Raw genomic sequence first — 12,217 nt, 5'->3', positions numbered from 1 at the left:
GGTCTCAATGGGAACCTGTCGTTAAATAGCCAATATTATATTGCTGTTTTTTCAGCAAAAATGTAAACAGTTCTATTAGTTACATAATTGCAGATAACATAAACAATTCGTGTTTATGTTATCTGTGTTTATGTTCATCGCACACAAAAACAATTTGTGAAACAGCAATATGGTAAGGGTCAACAGATATTGAAAAAAATCAACTGCAATTAACACCTAACCTGAGAACAAAGAGATGGTCTTTAAATCATTCCCAAAAGCTATTATAAATAAATAAATACAAAAATAAACAAAACATAAAATATGAGAGAGAGAGAGAGAGAGAGAGAGAGAGAGAGAGAGAGATGATGATGATATTGATGATGATATTTGGATTTCATTGAAAGTCAGAACCCACTAAAATACTCTGAATTATTATAAATTTTAAAAAGTTCAGCATATGACAAATTTGGCAAAACCACAGCATTAAAACAAGCTTTAATTTAATTTGGATTTTTACATCAAAATTTTCGTTTTAATTTCGCAATTTTTATAATTACTGAGGATTTTTTATTTATTATATAATTTTATTATTATTATTACTATTTTATTTTATTTATTTTGTTTGTCTTTTTTTAAGAGATAGTTTAGAACAACTGAATGGTAAAATAAGTCAGTAAAACATCACAGAGTCTGTATCAACATGACTGAGTTTTATGACTCACGGCTGGGCTCAAAGTTGAAGACTTTAATACAAAGGGTGTGAGCTGCATCTCTTTTTCTGTCCTAACAGGTGATCGTTCACACATCAGTGTAAACATGATAAAAGCAAAGGTTGATGTCATGGTTACAGACATTAAGCAACATGACTTGACCAATGGAAACGGCGGAGTAAAACATCTAAGTAAACTTAATCTAAAACTAAAATCAACAAACCAGCAAACAAATATTTAAAGGGGCTCTTCCTATTTGACACCCAAATAAGATTTCTACTGGAGTCTCTCTCTTTCCCTTATCTTTATCTGAAAGGATATTCTTTCATCTTTATAATTCCTGGCTAAGCGTTTAAGAGAGTATTGCTATTTTTGTTTTCATGTCAGGTGTCTTTCGATCAGTGAATAAAGAAGCAGTCCAAACAATGAATGGAGCAAACTAAACGTGAATCCAAGTAAAAACATGTTCTGCACAAACCTTTAAACATGTGGTTTACTCTTGGGATAAAAAGGACTCCAGCTGCATAACCCCTGCCTTCAAATCCTCAAGTTCTCTCTTCCGGAAACAAAATTACAATAAAGACAATTCCTGTAACACTATTGGTCAGCACTAGATGGCAGGCTTACTCAAATAATGCTTGTCCACGAATAATAGGAAAGTCTGCTTCTACTGTATATATACTGTACAGTGTTGGGAAAGTTACTTTGGAAATGTAATAGGTTTCAGATTCCAAGTTACCCTTTTTAAAATGTAATAAATAGTGTAACTATTTCAATTACTTAATCACATTTGATTATTTTGAATAGCTTTTCTATGTTTCTAATGTTTTCAACTGTTGATCATTATTAAAATGTGAAGCAGGCCGGGTTAACCTCACAGTACTCAACATTGATTGACTCAGTGCTGTCAGACTTTAAATGCTTCATCACTCGTATTAAGATTATAATAATCTTTTTAAAGCACAGCCCCCACAAAATCAGACTTTGAGATAATTCTGAGTTTAAATACAGATTCAAAACCACAACAAGAAATAGTTTAATAGCTATGATAATGTTTTTAAAATCAAATCTTTGCGTAGCTATGTCAGAAAACACTGGCATCTAACAATGCCTCAAAAAAAACAAAAAAAAAACAAAAACTTTTTCAAAGCAAAATACATGAATCCAAATAGGGAAATAAAACAGTAAGACTGTCGAATAAGCATGTGTCTAAGCTCCTGAAAACAATGGTGGTCAGGAGCATTTTATGAAAGAAAATTTATGAAAAGCAATTTATGAAAGAAATCAATTAAATCTGTATGTAAGTATAAAAAAATATTCAGATGTCAGATCTTTAATTGTTAACATTTTCATAAGTAACTGTAATTTAATTACACATTTTTTCAGTAACGGTAATTGATCACAATTGCATTTATTTTGTAATTAAATTACATAATTCTGCTACATGTAACGACTCCCCAACGCTGTCTATATAGAATCATATCATATATAAATATAAAATCATATCATTGCATACTACATCCTAAAAACAGCTGGCACACTCTCTGGAAAGGGGAAAAGTGGGGGCGGTACACTTTTGTACCTTATTTACCCCTCAAGGGTGCATATTAGTACCTAAAGTGTACAGTACATATTATTTTCTGAAAGGTTATGCTGCCTCAGTGACAGCTTTTGTACCTTTTTCTCTGAGAGTGTACCTATATAAAGTTCAGAAGCTCTTCGTTAAATAGCCTACTGCAGTATAACATTTGGTCTCTTTTAACACTAGACTTGCTAAGTCAGGGGTCACCAGACATGGTCCTGGAGGGCCGGTGTCCTGCAGAGTTTAGCTCCAACTTTCCTCAACACACCTGCCTGGAAGTTTCAAGAAGCCTGTACCTACCCTGCGCCCCAGTGTGCACACTATCCACCCTATCTGCCCTAAATAAATAGTGTTGAAAATTACTACTATCACATAGAATTTAGGATGGATATGCACATAAATAAAGTCGTAAGACCTTGATTAGCTGGTCCCATGTGCCCTTACGAAAAAGAAGTTTATTCAAGTATGCTGTTAGTATACTTCTTTTAAACTAAAAATAGGAAAGTATGCTTTTAGTTTACTTTTTATGTACTTCTCAGAAATATAAATATAATATAATGTACTTAAAATGACATTTAAGTATACTTGACTTATACTTACAAAAAGTCTAAATATACTTGAGCTATACTTGTGCTCCTAGAATCCGTGTTTTCATTGTTATACAGTAGAGGGCGCTAGTACACATCTTCTGTACAGAATTTCCAAAACAACACAAGTGTAGAAGAAAAAGAAACAACAGATACTAACACATGTAATCTAACACAATCGTCTGACATGAAACAGCATCAAAACTAAGGATGGCTGACGCGAAACAGACGTTCCGAAGCTTTGTGAGATCCCGAAGCGCAGATGTTTCAAAACACTGATCCGAAGCGTGATTCAAAACGCCCATGTCACGTGACTACGGCTAATGAAGCCTCAAAGTGTTTCACAAGTGTTTCGACAGGTGGCATGGTCCGCCGAATCAGCGTATGATTGACACGGTCGGGTACAGACCACACAATAGTCAACGCATCTTGACCTTGTGGGTTTTTGTGAGAGGAGTTTGATTTTGAGATAGCGGATATTTGGTGATATAGTGACATTTTATAGGTCTACATATGAGCACCCAATCTACAACCAGTGAAGACAACATTTTGGTTTTCCTAATTGTTGTAGTTCTACATTCCATTTGATTTTTTCTCTGCACACTGACCATAAACGTTCATAACATAACTTTGTTTATGAAACGAGTTTCCAAATAATGAACCAGTAGGCTACAGTTTCAGTCTATGTTATGTTATGTAATCTGATTCATATAATATATACTTCATATATGCCGTCAGTGTAGGATTTGTTATTAATTGCTGTTTTCATCATCAGGCCCATCATCATCATCATCATCATCATCATCATCAACATCAACACCAGTAGAAACACAGGACAGTTTATAGGAACTTTTTGATAATCGTATCCATGAAACCCAGATGATACACAATGCTACAGCTGATGCCACAGTGGAAGTGAAAAAATACCTCCATGATGCGTTTTTGAACAGAACTCATGATCCCCTAATTTACTTGAAAGAGAGAGCAGTAATCTTTCCTCATTTGTATGTCCTTGCTAAAAAATATATTTGCATGCCAGCAACAAGTGTCCCCTGTGAGAGGATTTTTTCAAAGGCTGGAGAAATTATTTGTAAAAAAAAAAAAAAAAAAACTCTAAAAAAGTGAGACATTGTAGCTTGATTTCTTTTATTAAAATTCATTTTTCATGACCAAAATAACATTATCCACAGTGAGAAGCCTACAGGTTACAAGCTTCACATATTAGAAAAATACAATAATAATAATAAAAACAACACATTTTTTAATGGCTCGTTGTCAATGTTGTTTCAAATCAACACATGCAACTGACCACTAGGTGTCACCGTTGAGACGGGTGTCGGATTGATTCGAAGCCTCGACACAATATGACACATTTGTCCAACGGTTTCATTGCTTCACGAAAGCCTCGATCTGCCACCACTAATCAAAACTGTAAAGTTATGGAAATAAAATGTCGACTGATGAAGAGGTAATAATTACAGTCAAGCTTTGGAGTGTTGATCGACTCCTTTTTTAGCTTTTTGTTCAAAATGTTATTTCTTTATTTTTTTATGAAACCCACATTTAAGTGTTTAAAAAAAGAATGCATGAAGCTAGAATAAAATGTTTTTGTTTGCAAGCAGATACTCTGTTCTTTCTTTGGATGTTTTGTATGTTCAGATATTCATATAACAAAATATATACAAAATAAAACCTAAATAAGGACATAGAAGTATACTTAAAGTATGATGTACAGTTCACTTAAAGAAAACTTATGAGTATACTTGCAGTATAAATCTACTAAACTAGTAGTTTACTGAGACTATACTTCAAAGTGTACAAAGTATTTAATTAGTAAACTCTCAGTATACCTATAAGTTCACTTTTAGTATAATTGCAGTACAAACTACAAACATAGAGGTAAACTAGTTGTGTACTTAAAGTATGCTACTGTTATACTTAAAAGTATACTTTTATGTACTAGAAAGTGGGCCAATTTATGTCCCAATGAGTATTGAAACAGAACACTATACGTATACTACTAGAACACTGATATTTGTATACTTGTTACATAAAGTATACTTAAAAATATACTTGAACTTTACTTAAATATACTTAATAAAATAAACTTGAATTATACTACTTTCTGGTAAGGGTGGTGTCCTGTGACCCCTGTGCTAAGGTATTGTCATTTAAATGGTCTTACTGCCAATTTGAGGCGATAGATGGCAGCAGTTACTGCCACAAAATGAAAACAGGTCTCCCATCCTCACACTACTAAATGATTTGATTAAACGCTTATTTACGGAGCCCCGCACATGACATGAAAAAAAAAAAAAAATCATGCACACGATTTATAAATCTTTTACACGATTTTAGCCTACTATTTTTTCCTGCATGCCATGTGCGGGGCTCCGTGCTTATTAAAGAGCATAACTACTTAAACCTTTAGAACATAGGCTACTGAATTGACTGTGTCTTAAACAGAAGCTGCGGAAGTTCTGAGGTCTTGCACACTAGATGTGACTGGACTCAGTGCCATCCAATGACCGCGTTAAGAGGACATTCAGTTCCGCCCTCGCGTCTGTTTATTTCGGTCCATATGATCACGGGAGAGCCTATAGAGTGCGTGCGAACTGAAAAAACGAGACATTTGTGTCAGACGGAGAGATTCCTCAGCTGCTGAGTGGATTATGACGCGTGTCTGAGTGTAATGTCACGCGCATCGGGGTTGCGTGGCTGGGACAGGTGTGTTACCTGTGGCTGTGAACGGAGGGAATGGGAACGGATCAGCAGCGCTTTCCTTGAACCCTGTTGTTGGTTAACGATCAGAAGCGTGTTTGGATAGTGGAGCGATCGGGCCAAGCCGGTGACTTGTCTATTGATTGATCGCGAACGACGGTGCGTGACGCCTTCGGAACGCGTGAAGACACGCAAACCACTCCCTGAGCACTGGACGCGGAGCTCTCCTTTTGATTGAGCATCCAGTGTGAACGGGGATTGTGCGCGGTTCTGACGCATTAGCGAACCGGGCTGCGGTATGTGCGAGACGGTGATGGCCGTGTCTCAGCTGGACATCGAGTCTCATCCACCGGAGAACGGCTTCGTTACCCCCGAAACGAATAAAGAGCCCGATTTACTCTCGCAGATCGACGGCGGCGTTTTGCCGAGCGTGGGCGGCTTCGGGAGATTTCAGAAACAGCTGATCGTTTTAACATGGATCCCGGCCATTTTCATTGGCTTCAGCCAATTTTCGGACCATTTTCTCCTGGCTGTGCCGGAGACTTGTGCGCAAGTGCAGCGGAATAACAGCGATCTTTCGCCCAATGTCACCCAGGCGATATTAAATATCAATGTCAGTAATGCCAGCAACTCTATTAATGCGTCATCACAATGCATCTGTACACAGTCGGGATGCGAACTGGAAATCGGACTAGAGCAAAATGTTGTCACCAAAACAAGTGTGTGTGTGTGTGTGTGTGTGTGTGTGTGTGTTTTCAACTCAGTTTGCCCTCAGATTCTCGGGGATAAACTTGAGCATCGGGCTTCCAGGCAGTTTCAAGCTCCCCTAACTGCTTTACTAGAAATAAAACCAGAAAATTGGTTACTTAACCATGGTAACCCACAAATGAACCATGATCTTGCTACACTAACCATAGTTTAACCATGGTAGGCTACTATTTGTAGTAAACTACAAATGGAAATAAATGCCCCCAAAACCATGCTACTACACGTTTACAATAATAAAACCATGGTTAATTGTCGTAATGGACTTTTGTAATAGACAAGCACGCAGTTGCATTTCACACATTTTTGGCATTTCCATCAGAGCACCCACATGAATGCATGTGGAAAGGTGAGTTTGTTTACAAAGCATTACAGCGCACTACTCTCTGTACAAAGAAAGGCATTGCTGACTGAGACGAATATGAGTCATCTGCATCAACAGCTGACAAGGTGCCAGCCATCACGGGGTGTCATGTCACTGGGTTCCCTCACGCTGACCAGATGACATAACCGCTCTTAAAAAACAACAGCACCCTTTTAACCATCTGCGTCCTGCCCTTTGCCCTCCATTAGCCTGTCGGTGCGTTGTGCAATAGTGAATATGGGTCAACAAACTCTGAGGATCACACAGTAATTCTGAGCAGCCTACAGAGATAAGAGAAAGCCACCACAGGCCTTTTGAGTTTATCATATTAGTGTCACATTATGTCCTTCCCTGCTAATCTGGTAACTGAAGGAAGTTTCCCTATTAATAACAGTCTCATCAGATGTTGTTTTCTCTGTCTAGATGCTCGTGTTATGACGCGATGCACCATGTACAAGCAGAGAGACAGATTAAGTGCTACTTCATTCGTAAAAAGAATTAGAAAAAGACCCACAGAGCTGTAAGCAGTGCTCAGAGCCTTCAATGAGAATGAATCAGCAAACTTAAGAAAGCATCAATTTACCCATGGCTTTGCTGTTTTCTCTGAAAGGAAATCCTATAACTGTGTTGGCATGCCTTTCCAGCAGTCAAAAGCGAGCCATTATTTCTATGTATTTATTGAAACTCTTGTCCATATGATCAATTTGGAGGTGTAATTTATGGTTTCTGCATTAAAAAAAATGGTTTGAATGTTCAGCATCATAACTCCAGTCTTTATGATCCTTCAGAAATCATATCAAAATCAATCAAATACAGTTGTGCTGCTTCATATTTTTGTGGAAGCTGTGAAACAGTTCTGCAAAAGGAAGGAAAGTTCATACATTTCAAGTCAATTTAATGTTGTTTTAATTCAGTTTAGTACCAGTGTCGATGTTGTGAGAACAGCATTTATTTGAAAGATGAAAAAAATAAATATATATATAATATATAGTCACTGTTGATCAATTTAATGCATCCTTGTTAAATAAAAGAATTAATGTATTTAAAGAAATAATAATAAATCTTATGGACCACAAACTTTTGATGGGTGATATAAAATAAGCCAAAAAATTGGAGATAATAAGTTGTATAATATTTGTTTAAATAAATAATAATTTTAGGTGAATTTAAGCAACACAGCATTGGATCTTGAATACGTTTTTATTGATGTATTTGGTTTTTATAGTTTTTGTCAGTTTAGTGTCCTCATCTTTTCTTTGTGTTCAGCAGATGAAGAATTAGTTTCAGGTAGGAAACACTGGGCATCTGTGAAGTCCAGAAATGACCCAATATCTTACAGATTCTTGAACGTGTGTCATGCCTTTGTGGCACCAGGTCTTATGTTTTACAGTCAACTAACAGAACCTCAGACAAAAACCAGTCTATCACCTGAAAAATTTGACTAAGTCTATTTTATGAATCTCATTGCACTAAAAATAACTAGTAGTACAAATTAAATTATGCACGTGACACATGTAAACCCTTAAATGTTTCTCATTTAAACTTTTTTAAGCTATAATAAATCTCCTACATCTGCTCAAAGCAATTCTTTACTGTATTAAAGCCATTGTTTCTGGTGAAGACATGCACTGCTCCTCCTCACAAATTCCCCAGTCAGGCCGCTAAAGCTTCTTCTCTCGAACCTTGAGAAAGGTTTTCTCCAGTCAGTGTGATCTTGAGGAAAGTGAGCTGTTTGCAGGCATCTCATTAATAAAAAGCTGTGTACGGATTCGTTATTGACTGTCGTAGTATTTCACCTGCTTTAGCTCTAATTCAACGCATGCTTTGCATTTCTCATGCGTTTCATGGATATCAACTGTTGAAAGATTAATGTGTGAAGGCTGTTGGTGTTTTTTGTTGACTTAACTGACAGTATCTGCTGGCACCATATTTTTGCATAAATGATAGGTGATTGCGTCGGTTATTTCCTTGTGCAGCTTTGAGCTCCTCTCAGAAAGCAGAATGATCAATATTTGTTCAGTTAGGTGTGCTTTTGTTTGTTTTTTGACAGTTTGTTGTCATACGCTGATCATATAGGTTTTTACGGTGGTGTCTCAAATGTTGGTACACATTTGTGGTATTGTGGCATTATTTTTATTTTTTTTAAAAAAGAAAAGAAAATTTGATAGGTCTTGCAAACTACCCAAAACCATAATGATTATATCCTCTAACTGCCGTCTCATTAGGTCAATAAGATAGATTAATAATAAAATAACTCTAGAGGGGTTTTACCATGCTGACTAAAGTACAGCAAGCTATCAGCAAACTCAGCAACGCAGTCTGCATTTGCACCATAATTAAATGCACAACATTAAACTCTCAGTTGACCTCACAGTCGATCCTGGCACGTCCCTGAAGAGAAGCAGGACTTCTGGGACGATTTGCACCTTGCACATTAGACCGATTTAGACTTGGAGAATAGAAGCTGATGGCAACTGTTAAGCATGATAATGACCCAAAACAAGCAAGCAAAGAAATTCTTGATTTGAATCCTGTGAAAGAGAGAGTCTCTCTGATCGAGTTGAGCAAGTCGGAAAAGTCCCTGAAAAGTAATCCTTGTTCTTCTTCTCGGATCTCCTCAGACAGCCTGAAAGCCATTTTCCTTCGGGAGAGCCCTTTCAGATTTTGAGGACTATTCTAATTGCATTGGAGGCCCCACAGGCTTTTATTTTAATAAGATGAGGTCAAATGAATAGAATAATATCATCACTGGGAGTCATGCACGTTTGCCTCTAGTGTTGCATTCTGATGACAAGGTCAGGATCAGGCCTGAAGGGTTCTGATTCAAAAGCAAGAGTGAATAGGATAAAATTGGTCCCATGAACCAATCACCTTGATGAATGTTACTGCTACACATTTTTGATCAAGCTGATTCATCTTGTTAGGAGCCATTTTCACTGTCTGCTTTTATCAGTGTAGGATAAAAACACAGTAGGTGCTGCTGATCTACTGTACCTGAAGCTTTTTATTTTTCTGAGTGACATCCATAACTCACAGGCCCATAAATGATCGTGCAATCAGGTATATTAAATGGAATTAAAGAAGTTGTTTGGATAATAGGAGCAAAGATGCTGTCAGTGTTGCCAAAATCGAATTTACTATGTTTGATTAAATTACTTCTAGAGCGTAATAGATTTTAAACTTGAGTCAGCAAAGGAAACTTGAGGCCTAACCTTAGCATTTTGATCTTACTGAAGCAGCTGTTCAAGGTCTTCAGGACCTCTGCTAGAAACCTTCAGTTGGAGCTGAACTCTTCAGGAGCACGACTGGTCACGCTTTGTCTGTGTCCTGGTCCAAAAGCCCCCTTTCATAAAAAACACTTATCATAATAAACCATTATTATACAAAACAACAATTAGGATATTTAAGTCATTTTTATAAGCATTCCTTAGAAAAAAGCATTACTGGTGTGCGTCTTAAGACAAAGCAATGGCACTGACATGTTTTAAGATCAATCAGTGCAAGTTTCTTTCAGTTGAAACAGCTCAGATTTCATTTTAGTCTAGGACTAGGCTTAAGCCTGGTCTGTGAAACCGTGGGAAGATGTTTTAAGGTGCATGCACACATTTATGTGTTCTAAAGAAAATTCCACATAATCTGCAATTTTGAAACATCTGTCCTTTCTAAATATCTTTCCATGTGGCAAGTAATAAACTGGAATAAAAGCTTTTATGCATGCTCAAAGACAAAGCTACTACTGATTATGATAGTCATGGCTTAAAACTAAATCTTGCCACTTACACCAAGCAGTTTAGTCAAATATGGAGAAATTAAGAACCTGTAGAATCAGTATGCTTGATCAAAAATAGATTTGGCGTTTAGAGCTATATATTCAGGATTTTTGAATGTGTATATTCAAATTAGAATTTATATATTCAGACTTTCAATCTATATTGCATAAAGTGCTATATAAAAATAAAGTGGACGTGACCTAAAACTGTGTTTTCAGGATGTATAATTTGGATTTACATTTATCACATATACGCGATTAAATGTATATATTTAAGGATTTTTATTAAAACTATTTATAAATTAATTTAATTATTATTTAAATGTAAGAAAAAAAAAATGACGGTGGTTTTGTAAACCGAGAATTTTTTGTCACAAACTAGCCTAAAACCTTGTTCCAGAAGTTGCTGAAATAATGAAATTACTCAATTTAAACAGCACGTCAAACTAGATTTTTACATTTTCTGAAAAAGATATGAATAGTTTTGCATGTTTGCTTGTCCATGGAAAACTACTGTGCTATTGGGTGGATGTGAGAGGAATAATGGTGAAATTAGGTTTATGGCATAATCACTGATCTACAGTATATTAATGAAGTATTGGATTGCTGATAATGTAATACTGCACCACCATATTGGTAATCTCACAGATACTAATTTCTTAAAGGGGTCATATGATACCTGCTAAAAAGAACATTATTTGGTGTATTTGGTGTAATGAAATGTGTTTTTGCGGTTTAAGGTTAAAAAACACATTATTTTCCACATACTGTACATTATAGTTTCTCCTCTATTCCCCGCCTTCTGAAACGTGTCGATTTTCACAACGCTCCACTCTCTGAAAAGCGGCGTGTGCTGTGATTGGCCAGCTATCCAGCGCGTTGTGATTGGCCGAATGCCTCTAGTGTGAGACCAAAATGTTACACCTCTTAACATATTGTGATGACTTGTCCAGCCCGAGCTACGAGACATAAACATAAAACCCATTATAAACGTGATATAAACATGATTTCTAGTCATGTTTTCTTTTGGAATGAACATCTTTGCGGCGTTATGCAAATCTTCCCACATCGCGACGTAGACTTCCCACATCGCGACGTAGAAGCCCATCTTGATCCCAGTGCAAAGTTGATGTATTTCCTCAGCAACCGCACGGATCGCCCCAGACGTAGCAGATGTGGGAAGGCCAAACAAAGTAGTTTAAAAGGTACACCTTCTTTCTTTGCGTGAACATCTTTGCGGCGTTATGCTGCAATCTTCCCCACCATCGCGACGTAGAGAACGAGCCGTTTCAGGGGGGCATGGACGAGTCTCAACTTTTATAAAGAATATCTCTTTGGATTTGAGACTTTAGTTTTTGCAACTTCACAGATCTTCTTTATTCACCAAGAGCTTGTAACACTCCTAAGAGAAAGGAAAATTTGAAATCGCATCATATGACCCCTTTAATAGGAAATCATTTAATATTACCTACCCAAAAATTATCCTTTTTATAGCTAAAGTCTGCCTAATATAATAATTTAATCGTCATTGCACATGTACAATGAAATTTGTTGTGCAGCTACTAAAAAAAGATACATTAAATAATTTACCCGTGCACACTTTTAAACGTTTCCTTTTTAATCCAACATTGTATGGGGATTACTCTAGTAATGAGGTAAATTTTGATAAGGGGCAGAGTTTTATTGTGTTTTAAAGTCGTGCAGCTTTTTAGGCCCTTTGACACTTCCCAGATGACA

At 36.6% G+C, this 12,217-nt stretch overlaps 1 pseudogene; it reads left to right on the top strand.

The window, feature by feature from the left end:
* The first annotated feature begins 5,489 nt into the window (after positions 1-5,489).
* LOC109074669 overlaps positions 5,490-12,217 on the top strand; it is a 37,590-nt pseudogene continuing 30,862 nt past the window's right edge.

Source organism: Cyprinus carpio, chromosome B2, assembly GCF_018340385.1.
Source record: "Cyprinus carpio isolate SPL01 chromosome B2, ASM1834038v1, whole genome shotgun sequence".
NCBI lineage: Eukaryota > Metazoa > Chordata > Actinopteri > Cypriniformes > Cyprinidae > Cyprinus > Cyprinus carpio.
This window is presented reverse-complemented; position numbering and strand designations above follow the sequence as displayed.